Source organism: Narcine bancroftii, unplaced genomic scaffold, assembly GCF_036971445.1.
Source record: "Narcine bancroftii isolate sNarBan1 unplaced genomic scaffold, sNarBan1.hap1 Scaffold_159, whole genome shotgun sequence".
In the NCBI taxonomy this organism is placed as follows: Eukaryota; Metazoa; Chordata; class Chondrichthyes; order Torpediniformes; family Narcinidae; genus Narcine; species Narcine bancroftii.
In genome coordinates this window covers 8,535,231-8,555,225 of record NW_027211894.1, presented here as the reverse complement: position 1 = coordinate 8,555,225, position 19,995 = coordinate 8,535,231, and positions in this window count along the sequence as shown.

Sequence of the window (19,995 nt, the reverse complement as noted above, 5' to 3'; positions counted from 1 at the left end):
AAACAGAAGCGGGGAATCAGAGGCGGGGAAACAGAGGCTGGGAATCAGGTATGGGGAATCAGAGGTGGGGAATCAGAGGCGGGGAATCAGAGCTGGGGAATCAGAGGTGGGGATTCAAAGTTGGGGAATCAGAGGCGGGGACTTAGATATGGGGAAACAGAGGCGGGGAATCAGAGACGGGGAAACAGAGGCGGGGATTCAGATATGGGGAATCAGAGGTGGGGAATCAGAGGCAGGGAAATAGATGTGCGGAATCAGAAATGGGGAATCAGAGGCAGGGAATCAGAATCAGAAGCAGGGAATCAGAGGCCGGGAATCAGAGGCCTGGAATCAGAGGCCGGAATCAGATGCCGGGAATAAGAGGTCGGGAATCAGAGGTGGGGAATCAGAGTCCGGGAATCAGAGATGGGGAATCAGAGGCGGGGAATGAGATATGGGGAATCAGAGGCGGGGAATCAGAGGCGGGGAAACAGTGGCGAGGAATCAGATATGGGGAATCAGAGGTGGCGAATCAAAGGCGGTGAATCAGAGATGGGGAAACAGAGCTGGGGAATCAGAGGCAGGGGATCAAACACGGGGAATCAGAGGCGGGGAATCAGAGCTGGGGAATCAGAGGCGGGGAATCAGAGTTGGGGAATCAGAGGCGGGGAATCAGAGCTGGGGAATCAGAGGTGGGGAATCAGAGTCGGGGAATCAGAGGCAGGGAATCGGATGTGCGGAATCAGAGATGGGGAATCAGAGGTGGGGAATCAGAGGCGGTGAATCTGAGATGGGGAATCAGAGGCGGGGAATCAGAGGCAGGTTATCAGACACGGGGATTCAGAGGCTGGGAATCAGACTGGGGGAATCAAAGGCGGGGAATGAAGCTGGGGAATCAGAGGCAGGGAATCAGAGGCAGGGAATCAAACACGGGGAATCAGAGCTGGGGAATCAGAGGCGGGGAATTAGAGTTGGGGAATCAGAGGAGGGGAATCAGAGGCGGGGAAACAGAGGCGGGGAATCAGATATGGGGAATCAGAGGTGGGGAATCAGAGGTTGGGAATCAAAGGCGGTGAATCAGAGATGGGGAAACAGAGCTGGGGAATCAGAGGCAGGGGATCAAACACGGGGAATCAGAGGCGGGGAATCAGAGCTGGGGAATCAGAGGCGGGGAATCAGAGTTGGGGAATCAGAGGCGGGGAATCAGAGCTGGGGAATCAGAGGTGGGGAATCAGAGTCGGGGAATCAGAGGCAGGGAATCGGATGTGCGGAATCAGAGATGGGGAATCAGAGGTGGGGAATCAGAGGCGGTGAATCTGAGATGGGGAATCAGAGGCGGGGAATCAGAGGCAGGTTATCAGACACGGGGATTCAGAGGCTGGGAATCAGACTGGGGGAATCAAAGGCGGGGAATGAAGCTGGGGAATCAGAGGCAGGGAATCAGAGGCAGGGAATCAAACACGGGGAATCAGAGCTGGGGAATCAGAGGCGGGGAATTAGAGTTGGGGAATCAGAGGAGGGGAATCAGAGGCGGGGAAACAGAGGCGGGGAATCAGATATGGGGAATCAGAGGTGGGGAATCAGAGGTTGGGAATCAGAGGCAGGGAATCAGAGGCGGGGAATCAGAGGCAGGGAATCAGATGTGTGGAATCGGAGATGGGTAATCAGAGGTAGGGAATCAGAGGTGGGGAATCAGAGGCGGGGAATAAGAGGCCGGGAATCAGATATGGGGAAACAGAGGTGGGGAATCAGAGGCGGGGAAACAGAGGCGGGGAATCAGATATGGGGAATCAGAGGTGGGGAATCAGAGGTTGGGAATCAGAGGCAGGGAATCAGAGGCTTGGAATCAGATGCAGGGAATCAGATGCGGGGAATCAGAGGCGGGGAATCAGAGCTGGGGAATCAGAGGTGGGGAATCAGAGTTGGGGAATCAGAGGCGGGGACTTAGATATTGGGAAACAAAGGCGGGGAATCAGAGGCGGGGAAACAGAGGCGGGGAGTCAGATATGGGGAATCAGAGGTGGGGAATCAGAGGCAGGGAATCAGATGTGCGGAATCAGAGATGGGGAATCAGAGGCAGGGAATCAGAAACAAAAGCAGGGAATCAGAGGCCGGGAATCAGAGGCCGGAATCAGATGCCGGGAATAAGAGGCCGGGAATCAGAGGTGGGGAATCAGAGTCCGGGAATCAGAGATGGGGATTCAGAGGCGGGGAATGAGATATGGGGAAGCAGAGGCGGGGAATCAGAGGCGGGGAAACAGATGCGGGGAATCAGATATGGGGAATCAGAGGTGGCGAATCAAAGGCGGTGAATCAGAGATGGGGAATCAGAGGCCGGGAATCAGAGGCAGGGAATCAAACACGGGGAATCAGAGGCGGGGAATCAGAGCTGGGGAATCAGAGTTGGGGAATCAGAGGCGGGGAAGCAGAGGCAGGGAATCAGACGCGGGCATTCAGAGGCGGGGAATAATAGTTGGGAATCAGAGGCGGGGAATCAGATATGGGGAATCGGATGCAGGGAATCAGAGGCGGGGAATCAGAGCTGGGGAATCAGAGGCGGGGAATCAGAGTTGGGGCATCAGAGGTGGGGAATTAGATATGGGGAAACAGAGGCGGGGAGTCAGAGGCGTGGAAACAGAGGCGGGGAATCAGATATGGGGAATCAGAGGTGGGGAATCAGAGGCAGGTAATCAGATGTGCGGAATCAGAGATGGGGAATCAGAGGCAGGGAATCAGAATCAGAAGCGGGGAGTCAGAGGCCGGGAATCAGAGGCCTGGAATCAGATGTTGGGAATAAGAGGCCGGGAATCAGAGGTGGGGAATCAGAGTCCGGGAATCAGAGATGGGGAGTCAGAGGCGGGGAATGAGATATGGAGAATCAGTGGCGGGGAATCAGAGGCGGGGAAACAGAGGTGGGGAATCAGATATGGGGAATCAGAGGTGGCGAATCAAAGGCGGTGAATCAGAGATGGGGAATCAGAGGCGGGGAATCAGAGGCAGGGAATCAAACACGGGGAATCAGAGGCGGGGAATCAGAGCTAGGGAATCAGAGGCTGGGAATCAAAGTTGGGGAATCAGATTCAGGGAATCAGATATGGGGAAACAGGGGCGGGGTATCAGAGGCGGGGAAACAGAGGCAGGGAATCAGATATGGGGAATCAGAGGCGGGGAATTAGAGTTGGGGAATCAGAGGCGGGGAATCAGTGGCGGGGAAACAGAGGCGGGGAATCAAACACGGGGAATCAGAGGTGGGGAATCAGAGGTTGGAAATCAGAGGCAGGGAATCAGAGGCGGGGAATCAGAGTTGGGGATTCAGAGGCGGGGTATCAGATATGGGGAAACAGAGGCGGGGAATCAGAGGCGGGCAAACAGAGGCGGGGAATTAGATATGGGGAATCAGAGGTGGGGAATCAGAGGTGGTGAATCAGAGATGGGGAATCACAGGCGGGGAATCAGAGGCAGGGAATAGAACGCGGGGAATCAGAGGCAGGGAATCACAGTTGGGGCATCAGAGGTTGGGAATTAGATATGGGGAAACAGAGGCGGGGAATCAGAGGCGGGGAAACAGAGGCGGGAAATCAGATATGGGGAATCAGAGGTGGGGAATCAGAGGCAGGGAATCAGATGTGCAGAATCAGAGATGGGGAATCAGAGGCAGCGAATCAGAATCAGAAGCGGGGAATCAGAGGCCGGGAATCAGAGGCCGGGAATCAGATGCTGGGAATAAGAGGCCGGGAATCAGAGGTGGGGAATCAGAGTCCGGGAATCAGAGATGGGGATTCAGAGGCGGGGAATGAGATATGGAGAATCAGAGGCGGGGAATCAGAGGCGGGGAAACAGAGGTGGGGAATCAGATATGTGGAATCAGAGGTGGCGAATCAAAGGCGGTGAATCAGAGATGGGGAATCAGAGGCGGGGAATCAGAGGCAGGGAATCAAACACGGGAAATCAGAGGCGGGGAATCAGAGCTGGGGAATCAGAGGCGGGGAATCAGAGTTGGGGAATCAGAGGCAGGGAATCAGATATGGGCAAACAAGGGCAGGGAATCAGAGGCGGGGAAACAGAGGCGGGGAATCAGATATGGGCAAACAAGGGCAGGGAATCAGAGTTGGGGAATCAGAGGCAGGGAATCAGATATGGGCAAACAAGGGCAGGGAATCAGAGGCGGGGAAACAGAGGCGGGGAATCAGATATGGGGAATCAGAGGTGTGGAATCAGAGGTTGGGAATCAGAGGCAGGGAATCAGAGGCGGCGAAACAGAGGCGGGGAATCAGATATGGGGAATCGGAGGTGGCGAATCAAAGGCGGTGAAACAGAGATGGGGAATCAGGGCAGGGAATCAGAGGCAGGGAATCAAACACGGGGAATTAGAGCTGGGGAATCAGAGGCGGGGAATTAGAGTTGGGGAATCAGAGGAAGGGAATCAGAGGCGGGGAATCAGATATGGGGAATCAGAGGTGGGGAATCAGAGGTTGGGAATCAGAGGCAGGGAATCAGAGGCGGGGAATCAGAGGCAGGGAGTCAGATGTGCGGAATCGCAGATGGGTAATCAGAGGTAGGGAATCAGAGGTGGGGAATCAGAGGCGGGGAATAAGAGGCCGGGAATCAGATATGGGGAAACAGAGGTGGGGAATCAGAGGCGGGGAAACAGAGGCGGGGAATCAGATATGGGGAATCAGAGGTGGGGAATCAGAGGTTGGGAATCAGAGGCAGGGAATCAGAGGCTTGGAATCAGATGCAGGGAATCAGATGCGGGGAATCAGAGGCGGGGAATCAGAGCTGGGGAATCAGAGGTGGGGAATCAGAGTTTGGGAATCAGAGGCGGGGACTTAGATATTGGGAAACAAAGGCGGGGAATCAGAGGCGGGGAAACAGAGGCGGGGAGTCAGATATGGGGAATCAGAGGTGGGGAATCAGAGGCAGGGAATCAGATGTGCGGAATCAGAGATGGGGAATCAGAGGCAGGGAATCAGAATCAGAAGCAGGGAATCAGAGGCCGGGAATCAGAGGCCGGAATCAGATGCCGGGAATAAGAGGCCGGGAATCAGAGGTGGGGAATCAGAGTCCGGGAATCAGAGATGGGGATTCAGAGGCGGGGAATGAGATATGGGGAATCAGAGGCGGGGAATCAGAGGCGGGGAAACAGATGCGGGGAATCAGATATGGGGAATTAGAGGTGGCGAATCAAAGGCGGTGAATCAGAGATGGGGAATCAGAGGCCGGGAATCAGAGGCAGGGAATCAAACACGGGGAATCAGAGGCGGGGAATCAGAGCTGGGGAATCAGAGGCGGGAAATCAGAGTTGGGGAATCAGAGGCGGGGAAGCAGAGGCAGGGAATCAGACGCGGGGATTCAGAGGCGGGGAATCATAGTTGGGAATCAGAGGCGGATAATCAGATATGGGGAAACAGAGGCGGGGAATCAGGGGCGGGGAAACAGAGGCGGGGAATCAGATATGGGGAATCGGATGCAGGGAATCAGAGGCGAGGAATCGGAGCTGGGGAATCAGAGGCGGGGAATCAGAGTTGGGGCATCAGAGGTGGGGAATTAGATATGGGGAAACAGAGGCGGGGAATCAGAGGCGTGGAAACAGAGGCGGGGAATCAGATATGGGGAATCAGAGGTGCGGAATCAGAGGCAGGTAATCAGATGTGCGGAATCAGAGATGGGGAATCAGAGGCAGGGAATCAGAATCAGAAGCGGGGAGTCAGAGGCCGGGAATCAGAGGCCTGGAATCAGATGCTGGGAATAAGAGGCCGGGAATCAGAGGTGGGGAATCAGAGTCCGGGAATCAGAGATGGGGAGTCAGAGGCGGGAATGAGATATGGAGAATCAGAGGCGGGGAATCAGAGGCGGGGAAGCAGAGGTGGGGAATCAGATATGGGGAATCAGAAGTGGCGAATCAAAGGCGGTGAATCAGAGATGGGGAATCAGTGGCGGGGAATCAGAGGCAGGGAATCAAACACGGGGAATCAGAGGCGGGGAATCAGAGCTGGGGAATCAGAGGCTGGGAATCAAAGTTGGTGAATCAGAGTCAGGGAATCAGATATGGGGAAACAGGGGCGGGGAATCAGAGGCGGGGAAACAGAGGCGGGGAATCAGATATGGGGAATCAGAGGCGTGGAATTAGAGTTGGGGAATCAGAGGCGGGGAATCAGTGGCGGGGAAACAGAGGCGGGGAATCAAACACGGGGAATCAGAGGTGGGGAATCAGAGGTTGGAAATCAGAGGCAGGGAATCAGCGGCGGGGAATCAGAGGCGGGGAATCAGAAGCAGGGAATCAGAGGCGGGGAATCAGAGGCGGGAATCAGAGGCCGGGAATCAGATATGGGGAAACAGAGGCGGGGAATCAGAGGCGGGGAAACAGAGGCTGGGAATCAGATATGGGGAATCAGAGGTGGGGAATCAGAGGTTGGGAATCAGAGGCAGGGAATCAGAGGCTTGGAATCAGATGCAGGGAATCAGATGCGGGGAATCAGAGGCGGGGAATCAGAGCCTGGGAATCAGAGTCTGGGAATCAAAGTTGGGGAATCAGAGGCAGGGAATCAGATATGGGGAAACAGGGGCGGGGAATCAGAGGCGGGGAAACAGAGGCGGGGAATCAGATATGGGGAATCAGAGGCGGGGAATTAGAGTTGGGGTATCAGAGGCGGGGAATCAGAGGCGGGGAAACAGAGGCGGGGAATCAAACACGGGGAATCAGAGGTGGGGAATCAGAGGTTGGGAATCAGAGGCAGGGAATCAGAGGCGGGGAATGAGAGGCAGGGAATCAGATGTGCGGAATCGGAGATGGGGAATCAGAGGCAGGGAATCAGAGGCGGGGAATCAGAGGCAGGGAATCAGAGGCCGGGAATCAGATATGGGGAAACAGAAGTGGGGAATCAGAGGCGGGGAAACAGAGGCTGGGAATCAGGTATGGGGAATCAGAGGTGGGGAATCAGAGGCGGGGAATCAGAGCTGGGGAATCAGAGGTGGGGAATCAAAGTTGGGGAATCAGAGGCGGGGACTTAGATATGGGGAAACAGAGGCGGGGAATCAGAGACGGGGAAACAGAGGCGGGGATTCAGATATGGGGAATCAGAGGTGGGGAATCAGAGGCAGGGAATTAGATATGCGGAATCAAAAATGGGGAATCAGAGGCAGGGAATCAGAATCAGAAGCAGGGAATCAGAGGCCGGGAATCAGAGGCCGGGAATCAGAGGCCGGAATCAGATGCCGGGAATAAGAGGTCGGGAATCAGAGGTGGGGAATCAGAGTCCGGGAATCAGAGATGGGGAATCAGAGGCGGGGAATGAGATATGGGGAATCAGAGGTGGGGAATCAGAGGCGGGGAAACAGTGGCGAGGAATCAGATATGGGGAATCAGAGGTGGCGAATCAAAGGCGGTGAATCAGAGATGGGGAAACAGAGCTGGGGAATCAGATATGGGGAATCAGAAGTGGCGAATCAAAGGCGGTGAATCAGAGATGGGGAATCAGAGGCGGGGAATCAGAGACAGGGAATCAAACACGGGGAATCAGAGGCGGGGAATCAGAGCTGGGGAATCAGAGGCTGGGAATCAAAGTTGGTGAATCAGAGTCAGGGAATCAGATATGGGGAAACAGGGGCGGGGAATCAGAGGCGGGGAAACAGAGGCGGGGAATCAGATATGGGGAATCAGAGGCGGGGAATTAGAGTTGGGGAATCAGAGGCGGGGAATCAGTGGCGGGGAAACAGAGGCGGGGAATCAAACACGGGGAATCAGAGGTGGGGAATCAGAGGTTGGAAATCAGAGGCAGGGAATCAGCGGCGGGGAATCAGAGGCGGGGAATCAGAGGCAGGGAATCAGAGGCGGGGAATCAGAGGCGGGAATCAGAGGCCGGGAATCAGATATGGGGAAAAAGAGGCGGGGAATCAGAGGCGGGGAAACAGAGGCTGGGAATCAGATATGGGGAATCAGAGGTGGGGAATCAGAGGTTGGGAATCAGAGGCAGGGAATCAGAGGCTTGGAATCAGATGCAGGGAATAAGATGCGGGGAATCAGAGGCGGGGAATCAGAGCCTGGGAATCAGAGTCTGGGAATCAAAGTTGGGGAATCAGAGGCAGGGAATCAGATATGGGGAAACAGGGGCGGGGAATCAAAGGCGGGGAAACAGAGGCGGGGAATCAGATATGGGGAATCAGAGGCGGGGAATTAGAGTTGGGGTATCAGAGGCGGGGAATCAGAGGCGGGGAAACAGAGGCGGGGAATCAAACACGGGGAATCAGAGGTGGGGAATCAGAGGTTGGGAATCAGAGGCAGGGAATCAGAGGCGGGGAATGAGAGGCAGGGAATCAGATGTGCGGAATCGGAGATGGGGAATCAGAGGCAGGGAATCAGAGGCGGGGAATCAGAGGCAGGGAATCAGAGGCCGGGAATCAGATATGGGGAAACAGAAGCGGGGAATCAGAGGCGGGGAAACAGAGGCTGGGAATCAGGTATGGGGAATCAGAGGTGGCGAATCAGAGGCGGGGAATCAGAGCTGGGGAATCAGAGGTGGGGAATCAAAGTTGGGGAATCAGAGGCGGGGACTTAGATATGGGGAAACAGAGGCGGGGAATCAGAGACGGGGAAACAGAGGCGGGGATTCAGATATGGGGAATCAGAGGTGGGGAATCAGAGGCAGGGAATTAGATGTGCGGAATCAAAAATGGGGAATCAGAGGCAGGGAATCAGAATCAGAAGCAGGGAATAAGAGGCCGGGAATCAGAGGCCGGGAATCAGAGGCCGGAATCAGATGCCGGGAATAAGAGGTCGGGAATCAGAGGTGGGGAATCAGAGTCCGGGAATCAGAGATGGGGAATCAGAGGCGGGGAATGAGATATGGGGAATCAGAGGCGGGGAATCAGAGGCGGGGAAACAGTGGCGAGGAATCAGATATGGGGAATCAGAGGTGGCGAATCAAAGGCGGTGAATCAGAGATGGGGAAACAGAGCTGGGGAATCAGAGGCAGGGGATCAAACACGGGGAATCAGAGGCGGGGAATCAGAGCTGGGGAATCAGGGGCGGGGAATCAGAGTTGGGGAATCAGAGGCGGGGAATCAGAGCTGGGGAATCAGAGGTGGGGAATCAGAGTCGGGGAATCAGAGGCAGGGAATCGGATGTGCGGAATCAGAGATGGGGAATCAGAGGTGGGGAATCAGAGGCGGTGAATCTGAGATGGGGAATCAGAGGCGGGGAATGAAGCTGGGGAATCAGAGGCAGGGAATCAGAGGCAGGGAATCAAACACGGGGAATCAGAGCTGGGGAATCAGAGGCGGGGAATTAGAGTTGGGGAATCAGAGGAGGGGAATCAGAGGCGGGGAAACAGAGGCGGGGAATCAGATATGGGGAATCAGAGGTGGGGAATCAGAGGTTGGGAATCAGAGGCAGGGAATCAGAGGCGGGGAATCAGAGGCAGGGAATCAGATGTGCGGAATCGGAGATGGGTAATCAGAGGTAGGGAATCAGAGGTGGGGAATCAGAGGCGGGGAATAAGAGGCCGGGAATCAGATATGGGGAAACAGAGGTGGGGAATCAGAGGCGGGGAAACAGAGGCGGGGAATCAGATATGGGGAATCAGAGGTGGGGAATCAGAGGTTGGGAATCAGAGGCAGGGAATCAGAGGCTTGGAATCAGATGCAGGGAATCAGATGCGGGGAATCAGAGGCGGGGAATCAGAGCTGGGAAATCAGAGGTGGGGAATCAGAGTTGGGGAATCAGAGGCGGGGACTTAGATATTGGGAAACAAAGGCGGGGAATCAGAGGCGGGGAAACAGAGGCGGGGAGTCAGATATGGGGAATCAGAGGTGGGGAATCAGAGGCAGGGAATCAGATGTGCGGAATCAGAGATGTGGAATCAGAGGCAGGGAATCAGAATCAAAAGCAGGGAATCAGAGGCCGGGAATCAGAGGCCGGAATCAGATGCCGGGAATAAGAGGCCGGGAATCAGAGGTGGGGAATCAGAGTCCGGGAATCAGAGATGGGGATTCAGAGGCGGGGAATGAGATATGGGGAATCAGAGGCGGGGAATCAGAGGCGGGGAAACAGATGCGGGGAATCAGATATGGGGAATCAGAGGTGGCGAATCAAAGGCGGTGAATCAGAGATGGGGAATCAGAGGCCGGGAATCAGAGGCAGGGAATCAAACACGGGGAATCAGAGGCGGGGAATCAGAGCTGGGGAATCAGAGTTGGGGAATCAGAGGCGGGGAAGCAGAGGCAGGGAATCAGACGCGGGCATTCAGAGGCGGGGAATAATAGTTGGGAATCAGAGGCGGATAATCAGATATGGGGAAACAGAGGCGGGGAATCAGGGGCGGGGAAACAGAGGCGGGGAATCAGATATGGGGAATCGGATGCAGGGAATCAGAGGCGGGGAATCAGAGCTGGGGAATCAGAGGCGGGGAATCAGAGTTGGGGCATCAGAGGTGGGGAATTAGATATGGGGAAACAGAGGCGGGGATTCAGAGGCGTGGAAACAGAGGCGGGGAATCAGATATGGGGAATCAGAGGTGGGGAATCAGAGGCAGGTAATCAGATGTGCGGAATCAGAGATGGGGAATCAGAGGCAGGGAATCAGAATCAGAAGCGGGGAGTCAGAGGCCGGGAATCAGAGGCCTGGAATCAGATGTTGGGAATAAGAGGCCGGGAATCAGAGGTGGGGAATCAGAGTCCGGGAATCAGAGATGGGGAGTCAGAGGCGGGGAATGAGATATGGAGAATCAGAGGCGGGGAATCAGAGGCGGGGAAACAGAGGTGGGGAATCAGATATGGGGAATCAGAGGTGGCGAATCAAAGGCGGTGAATCAGAGATGGGGAATCAGAGGCGGGGAATCAGAGGCTGGGAATCAAACACGGGGAATCAGAGGCGGGGAATCAGAGCTAGGGAATCAGAGGCTGGGAATCAAAGTTGGGGAATCAGAGTCAGGGAATCAGATATGGGGAAACAGGGGCGGGGAATCAGAGGCGGGGAAACAGAGGCAGGGAATCAGATATGGGGAATCAGAGGCGGGGAATTAGAGTTGGGGAATCAGAGGCGGGGAATCAGTGGCGGGGAAACAGAGGCGGGGAATCAAACACGGGGAATCAGAGGTGGGGAATCAGAGGTTGGAAATCAGAGGCAGGGAATCAGAGGCGGGGAATCAGAGTTGGGGATTCAGAGGCGGGGTATCAGATATGGGGAAACAGAGGCGGGGAATCAGAGGCGGGCAAACAGAGGCGGGGAATTAGATATGGGGAATCAGAGGTGGGGAATCAGAGGTGGTGAATCAGAGATGGGGAATCACAGGCGGGGAATCAGAGGCAGGGAATAGAACGCGGGGAATCAGAGGCAGGGAATCAGAGTTGGGGCATCAGAGGTTGGGAATTAGATATGGGGAAACAGAGGCGGGGAATCAGAGGCGGGGAAACAGAGGCGGGAAATCAGATATGGGGAATCAGAGGTGGGGAATCAGAGGCAGGGAATCAGATGTGCAGAATCAGAGATGGGGAATCAGAGGCAGCGAATCAGAATCAGAAGCGGGGAATCAGAGGCCGGGAATCAGAGGCCGGGAATCAGATGCTGGGAATAAGAGGCCGGGAATCAGAGGTGGGGAATCAGAGTCCGGGAATCAGAGATGGGGATTCAGAGGCGGGGAATGAGATATGGAGAATCAGAGGCGGGGAATCAGAGGCGGGGAAACAGAGGTGGGGAATCAGATATGTGGAATCAGAGGTGGCGAATCAAAGGCGGTGAATCAGAGATGGGGAATCAGAGGCGGGGAATCAGAGGCAGGGAATCAAACACGGGAAATCAGAGGCGGGGAATCAGAGCTGGGGAATCAGAGGCGGGGAATCAGAGTTGGGGAATCAGAGGCAGGGAATCAGATATGGGCAAACAAGGGCAGGGAATCAGAGGCGGGGAAACAGAGGCGGGGAATCAGATATGGGGAATCAGAGGTGTGGAATCAGAGGTTGGGAATCAGAGGCAGGGAATCAGAGGCGGCGAATCAGAGATGGGGAATCAGAGGCCGGGAATCGGTGGCAGGGAATCAAACACGGGGAATCAGAGGCGGGGAATCAGAGCTGGGGAATCAGAGGCAGGGAATCAAAGTTGGGGAATCAGAGGCAGGGAATCAGATATGGGGAAACAGGGGCGGGGAATCAGAGGCGGGGAAACAGAGGCAAGGAATCAGATATGGGGAATCAGAGGCGGTGAATTAGAGTTGGGGAATCAGAGGCGGGGAATCAGAGGCGGGGAAACAGAGGCGGGGAATCAAACACGGGGAATCAGAGGTGGGGAATCAGAGGTTGGGAATCAGAGGCATGGAATCAGAGGCGGGGAATCAGAGGCAGGGAATCAGATGTGCGGAATCGGAGATGGGGAATCAGAGGCAGGGAATCAGAGGCGGGGAATCAGAGTCCGGGAATCAGATATGGGGAAACAGAGGCGGGGAATCAGAGGCGGGGAAACAGAGGCTGGGAATCAGATATGGGGAATCAGAGTTGGGGAATCAGAGGTTGGGAATCAGAGGCAGGGAATCAGAGGCTTGGAATCAGATGCAGGGAATCAGATGCAGGGAATCAGAGGCGGGGAATCAGAGCTGGGGAATCAGAGGTGGGGAATCAGAGTTGGGGAATCAGAGGCGGGGACTTAGATATTGGGAAACAGAGGCGGGGAATCAGAGGCGGGGAAACAGAGGCGGGGAATCAGATATGGGGAATCAGAGATGGGGAATCAGAGGCAGGGAATCAGATGTGCGGAATCAGAGATGGGGAATCAAAGGCAGGGAATCAGAATCAGAAGCAGGGAATCAGAGGCCGGGAATCAGAGGCCGGAATCAGATGCCGGGAATAAGAGGCTGGGAATCAGAGGTGTGGAATCAGAGTCCGGGAATCAGAGATGGGGAATCAGAGGCGGGGAATGAGATATGGGGAATCAGAGGCGGGGAATCAGAGGCGGGGAAACAGAGGCGAGGAATCAGATATGGGGAATCAGAGGTGGCGAATCAAAGGCGTTGAATCAGAGATGGGGAATAAGAGGCGGGGAATCAGAGGCAGGGAATCAAACACGGGGAATCAGAGGCGGGGAATCAGAGCTGGGGAATCAGAGGCAGGGAATCAGAGTTGGGGAATCAGAGGCGGGGAATCAGAGCTTGGGAATCAGAGGTGGGGATCAGAGTCGGGGAATCAGAGGCAGTTAATCAGATGTGCGGAATCCGAGATGGGGAATCAGAGGTGGGGAATCAGAGGCTGTGAATCAGAGATGGGGAATCAGAGGCGGGGAATCATATGCAGGAAATCAGACACGGGGATTCAGAGGCTGTGAATCAGACGGGGGGAATCAAAGGCGGGGAATCAGAGCTGGGGAATCAGAGGCAGGGAATCAGAGTTGGGGATTCAGAGGCGGGGAATCAGATATGGGGAAACAGAGGCGGGGAATCAGAGGCGGGCAAACAGATGTGGGGAATTAGATATGGGGAATCAGAGGTGGGGAATCAGAGGTGGTGAATCAGAGATGGGGAATCACAGGCGGGGAATCAGAGGCAGGGAATAGAACGCGGGGAATCAGAGGCAGGGAATCAGAGTTGGGGCATCAGAGGTTGGGAATTAGATATGGGGAAACAGAGGCGGGGAATCAGAGGCGGGGAAACAGAGGCGGGAAATCAGATATGGGGAATCAGAGGTGGGGAATCAGAGGCAGGGAATCAGATGTGCAGAATCAGAGATGGGGAATCAGAGGCAGCGAATCAGAATCAGAAGCGGGGAATCAGAGGCCGGGAATCAGAGGCCGGGAATCAGATGCTGGGAATAAGAGGCCGGGAATCAGAGGTGTGGAATCAGAGTCCGGGAATCAGAGATGGGGATTCAGAGTCCGGGAATCAGAGTTGGGGATTCAGAGGCGGGGTATCAGATATGGGGAAACAGAGGCTGGGAATCAGAGGCGGGCAAACAGAGGCGGGGAATTAGATATGGGGAATCAGAGGTGGGGAATCAGAGGTGGTGAATCAGAGATGGGGAATCACAGGCGGGGAATCAGAGGCAGGGAATAGAACGCGGGGAATCAGAGGCAGGGAATCAGAGTTGGGGCATCAGAGGTTGGGAATTAGATATGGGGAAACAGAGGCGGGGAATCAGAGGCGGGGAAACAGAGGCGGGAAATCAGATATGGGGAATCAGAGGTGGGGAATCAGAGGCAGGGAATCAGATGTGCAGAATCAGAGATGGGGAATCAGAGGCAGCGAATCAGAATCAGAAGCGGGGAATCAGAGGCCGGGAATCAGAGGCCGGGAATCAGATGCTGGGAATAAGAGGCCGGGAATCAGAGGTGGGGAATCAGAGTCCGGGAATCAGAGATGGGGATTCAGAGGCGGGGAATGAGATATGGAGAATCAGAGGCGGGGAATCAGAGGCGGGGAAACAGAGGTGGGGAATCAGATATGTGGAATCAGAGGTGGCGAATCAAAGGCGGTGAATCAGAGATGGGGAATCAGAGGCGGGGAATCAGAGGCAGGGAATCAAACACGGGAAATCAGAGGCGGGGAATCAGAGCTGGGGAATCAGAGGCGGGGAATCAGAGTTGGGGAATCAGAGGCAGGGAATCAGATATGGGCAAACAAGGGCAGGGAATCAGAGGCGGGGAAACAGAGGCGGGGAATCAGATATGGGGAATCAGAGGTGTGGAATCAGAGGTTGGGAATCAGAGGCAGGGAATCAGAGGCGGCGAATCAGAGATGGGGAATCAGAGGCCGGGAATCGGTGGCAGGGAATCAAACACGGGGAATCAGAGGCGGGGAATCAGAGCTGGGGAATCAGAGGCAGGGAATCAAAGTTGGGGAATCAGAGGCAGGGAATCAGATATGGGGAAACAGGGGCGGGGAATCAGAGGCGGGGAAACAGAGGCAAGGAATCAGATATGGGGAATCAGAGGCGGTGAATTAGAGTTGGGGAATCAGAGGCGGGGAATCAGTGGCGGGGAAACAGAGGCGGGGAATCAAACACGGGGAATCAGAGGTGGGGAATCAGAGGTTGGGAATCAGAGGCATGGAATCAGAGGCGGGGAATCAGAGACAGGGAATCAGATGTGCGGAATCGGAGATGGGGAATCAGAGGCAGGGAATCAGAGGCGGGGAATCAGAGTCCGGGAATCAGATATGGGGAAACAGAGGCGGGGAATCAGAGGCGGGGAAACAGAGGCTGGGAATCAGATATGGGGAATCAGAGTTGGGGAATCAGAGGTTGGGAATCAGAGGCAGGGAATCAGAGGCTTGGAATCAGATGCAGGGAATCAGATGCAGGGAATCAGAGGCGGGGAATCAGAGCTGGGGAATCAGAGGTGGGGAATCAGAGTTGGGGAATCAGAGGCGGGGACTTAGATATTGGGAAACAGAGGCGGGGAATCAGAGGCGGGGAAACAGAGGCGGGGAATCAGATATGGGGAATCAGAGATGGGGAATCAGAGGCAGGGAATCAGATGTGCGGAATCAGAGATGGGGAATCAAAGGCAGGGAATCAGAATCAGAAGCAGGGAATCAGAGGCCGGGAATCAGAGGCCGGAATCAGATGCCGGGAATAAGAGGCTGGGAATCAGAGGTGTGGAATCAGAGTCCGGGAATCAGAGATGGGGAATCAGAGGCGGGGAATGAGATATGGGGAATCAGAGGCGGGGAATCAGAGGCGGGGAAACAGAGGCGAGGAATCAGATATGGGGAATCAGAGGTGGCGAATCAAAGGCGTTGAATCAGAGATGGGGAATAAGAGGCGGGGAATCAGAGGCAGGGAATCAAACACGGGGAATCAGAGGCGGGGAATCAGAGCTGGGGAATCAGAGGCAGGGAATCAGAGTTGGGGAATCAGAGGCGGGGAATCAGAGCTTGGGAATCAGAGGTGGGGATCAGAGTCGGGGAATCAGAGGCAGTTAATCAGATGTGCGGAATCCGAGATGGGGAATCAGAGGTGGGGAATCAGAGGCTGTGAATCAGAGATGGGGAATCAGAGGCGGGGAATAATATGCAGGAAATCAGACACGGGGATTCAGAGGCTGTGAATCAGACGGGGGGAATCAAAGGCGGGGAATCAGAACTGGGGAATCAGAGGCAGGGAATCAGAGTTGGGGATTCAGAGGCGGGGAATCAGATATGGGGAAACAGAGGCGGGGAATCAGAGGCGGGCAAACAGATGTGGGGAATTAGATATGGGGAATCAGAGGTGGGGAATCAGAGGTGGTGAATCAGAGATGGGGAATCACAGGCGGGGAATCAGAGGCAGGGAATAGAACGCGGGGAATCAGAGGCAGGGAATCAGAGTTGGGGCATCAGAGGTTGGGAATTAGATATGGGGAAACAGAGGCGGGGAATCAGAGGCAGGGAATCAGATGTGCAGAATCAGAGATGGGGAATCAGAGGCAGCGAATCAGAATCAGAAGCGGGGAATCAGAGGCCGGGAATCAGAGGCCGGGAATCAGATGCTGGGAATAAGAGGCCGGGAATCAGAGGTGTGGAATCAGAGTCCGGGAATCAGAGATGGGGATTCAGAGTCCGGGAATCAGAGATGGGGATTCAGAGGCGGGGAATGAGATATGGGGAATCAGAGGCGGGGAATCAGAGGCGGGGAAACAGAGGCGGGGAATCAGATATGGGGAATCAGAGGTGGCGAATCAAAGGCGGTGAATCAGAGATGGGGAATCAGAGGCCGGGAATCGGAGGCAGGGAATCAAACACGGGGAATCAGAGGCGGGGAATCAGAGCTGGGGAATAAGAGGCTGGGAATCAAAGTTGGGGAATCAGAGGCAGGGAATCAGATATGGGGAAACAGGGGCGGGGAATCAGAGGCGGGGAAACAGAGGCAGGGAATCAGATATGGGGAATCAGAGGCGGGGAATTAGAGTTGGGGAATCAGCGGCGGGGAATCAGAGGCGGGGAAACAGAGGCGGGGAATCAAACACGGGGAATCAGAGGTGGGGAATCAGAGGTTGGGAATCAGAGGCATGGAATCAGAGGCGGGGAATCAGAGGCGGGGAATCAGAGTCCGGGAATCAGATATGGGGAAACAGAGGCGGGGAATCAGAGGCGGGGAAACAGAGGCTGGGAATCAGATATGGGGAATCAGAGGTGGGGAATCAGAGGCGGGGAAACAGAGGCTGGGAATCAGATATGGGGAATCAGAGGTGGGGAATCAGAGGTTGGGAATCAGAGGCAGGGAATCAGAGGCTTGGAATCAGAGGCAGGGAATCAGATGCAGGGTATCAGAGGCGGGGAATCAGAGCTGGGGAATCAGAGGTGGGGAATCAGAGTTGGGGAATCAGAGGCGGGGACTTAGATATTGGGAAACAGAGGCGGGGAATCAGAGGCGGGGAAACAGAGGCGGGGAATCAGATATGGGGAATCAGAAATGGGGAATCAGAGGCAGGGAATCAGTTGTGCGGAATCAGAGATGGGGAATCAAAGGCAGGGAATCAGAATCAGAAGCATGGAATCAGAGGCCGGGAATCAGAGGCCGGAATCAGATGCCGGGAATAAGAGGCTGGGACTCAGAGGTGGGGAATCAGAGTCCGGGAATCAGAGATGGGGAATCAGAGGCGGGGAATGAGATATGGGGAATCAGAGGCGGGGAATCAGAGGCGGGGAAACAGAGGCGAGGAATCAGATATTGGGAATCAGAGGTGGCGAATCAAAGGCGGTGAATCAGAGATGGGGAATAAGAGGCGGGGAATCAGAGGCAGGGAATCAAACACGGGGAATCAGAGGCGGGGAATCAGAGCTGGGGAATCAGAGGCGGGGAATCAGAGTTGGGGAATCAGAGGCGGGGAATCAGAGCTTGGGAATCAGAGGTGGGGATCAGAGTCGGGGAATCAGAGGCAGTTAATCAGATGTGCGGAATCCGAGATGGGGAATCAGAGGTGGGGAATCAGAGGCTGTGAATCAGAGATGGGGAATCAGAGGCGGGGAATCAGACGCAGGAAATCAGACACGGGGATTCAGAGGCTGGGAATCAGACGGGGGGAATCAAAGGCGGGGAATCAGAGCTGGGGAATCAGAGGCAGGGAATCAGAGTTGGGGATTCAGAGGCGGGGAATCAGATATGGGGAAACAGAGGCGGGGAATCAGAGGCGGGCAAACAGAGGCGGGGAATTAGATATGGGGAATCAGAGCTGGGGAATCAGAGGTGGTGAATCAGAGATGGGGAATCACAGGCGGGGAATCAGAGGCAGGGAATAGAACGCGGGGAATCAGAGGCAGGGAATCAGAGTTGGGGCATCAGAGGTTGGGAATTAGATATGGGGAAACAGAGGCGGGGAAACAGAGGCGGGGAAACAGAGGCGGGAAATCAGATATGGGGAATCAGAGGTGGAGAATCAGAGGCAGGGAATCAGAGGTGCAGATTCAGAGATGGGGAATCAGAGGCAGCGAATCAGAATCAGAAGCGGGGAATCAGAGGCCGGGAATCAGAGGCCGGGAATCAGATGCTGGGAATAAGAGGCCGGGAATCAGAGGTGGGGAATCAGAGTCCGGGAATCAGAGATGGGGATTCAGAGGCGGGGAATGAGATATGGAGAATCAGAGGCGGGGAATCAGAGGCGGGGAAACAGAGGTGGGGAATCAGATATGTGGAATCAGAGGTGGCGAATCAAAGGCGGTGAATCAGAGATGGGGAATCAGAGGCGGGGAATCAGAGGCAGGGAATCAAACACGGGAAATCAGAGGCGGGGAATCAGAGCTGGGGAATCAGAGGCGGGGAATCAGAGTTGGGGAATCAGAGGCAGGGAATCAGATATGGGCAAACAAGGGCAGGGAATCAGAGGCGGGGAAACAGAGGCGGGGAATCAGATATGGGGAATCAGAGGTGTGGAATCAGAGGTTGGGAATCAGAGGCAGGGAATCAGAGGCGGCGAAACAGAGGCGGGGAATCAGATATGGGGAATCGGAGGTGGCGAATCAAAGGCGGTGAAACAGAGATGGGGAATCAGGGCAGGGAATCAGAGGCAGTGAATCAAACACGGGGAATCAGAGCTGGGGAATCAGAGGCGGGGAATTAGAGTTGGGGAATCAGAGGAGGGGAATCAGAGGCGGGGAATCAGATATGTGGAATCAGAGGTGGGGAATCAGAGGTTGGGAATCAGAGGCAGGGAATCAGAGGCGGGGAATCAGAGGCAGGGAGTCAGATGTGCGGAATCGCAGATGGGTAATCAGAGGTAGGGAATCAGAGGTGGGGAATCAGAGGCGGGGAATAAGAGGCCGGGAATCAGATATGGGGAAACAGAGGTGGGGAATCAGAGGCGGGGAAACAGAGGCGGGGAATCAGATATGGGGAATCAGAGGTGGGGAATCAGAGGTTGGGAATCAGAGGCAGGGAATCAGAGGCTTGGAATCAGATGCAGGGAATCAGATGCGGGGAATCAGAGGCGGGGAATCAGAGCTGGGGAATCAGAGGTGGGGAATCAGAGTTTGGGAATCAGAGGCGGGGACTTAGATATTGGGAAACAAAGGCGGGGAATCAGAGGCGGGGAAACAGAGGAGGGGAGTCAGATATGGGGAATCAGAGGTGGGGAATCAGAGGCAGGGAATCAGATGTGCGGAATCAGAGATGGGGAATCAGAGGCAGGGAATCAGAATCAGAAGCAGGGAATCAGAGGCCGGGAATCAGAGGCCGGAATCAGATGCCGGGAATAAGAGGCCGGGAATCAGAGGTGGGGAATCAGAGTCCGGGAATCAGAGATGGGGATTCAGAGGCGGGGAATGAGATATGGGGAATCAGAGGCGGGGAATCAGAGGCGGGGAAACAGATGCGGGGAATCAGATATGGGGATTCAGAGGTGGCGAATCAAAGGCGGTGAATCAGAGATGGGGAATCAGAGGCCGGGAATCAGAGGCAGGGAATCAAACACGGGGAATCAGAGGCGGGGAATCAGAGCTGGGGAATCAGAGGCGGGGAATCAGAGTTGGGGAATCAGAGGCGGGGAAGCAGAGGCAGGGAATCAGACGCGGGGATTCAGAGGCGGGGAATCATAGTTGGGAATCAGAGGCGGATAATCAGATATGG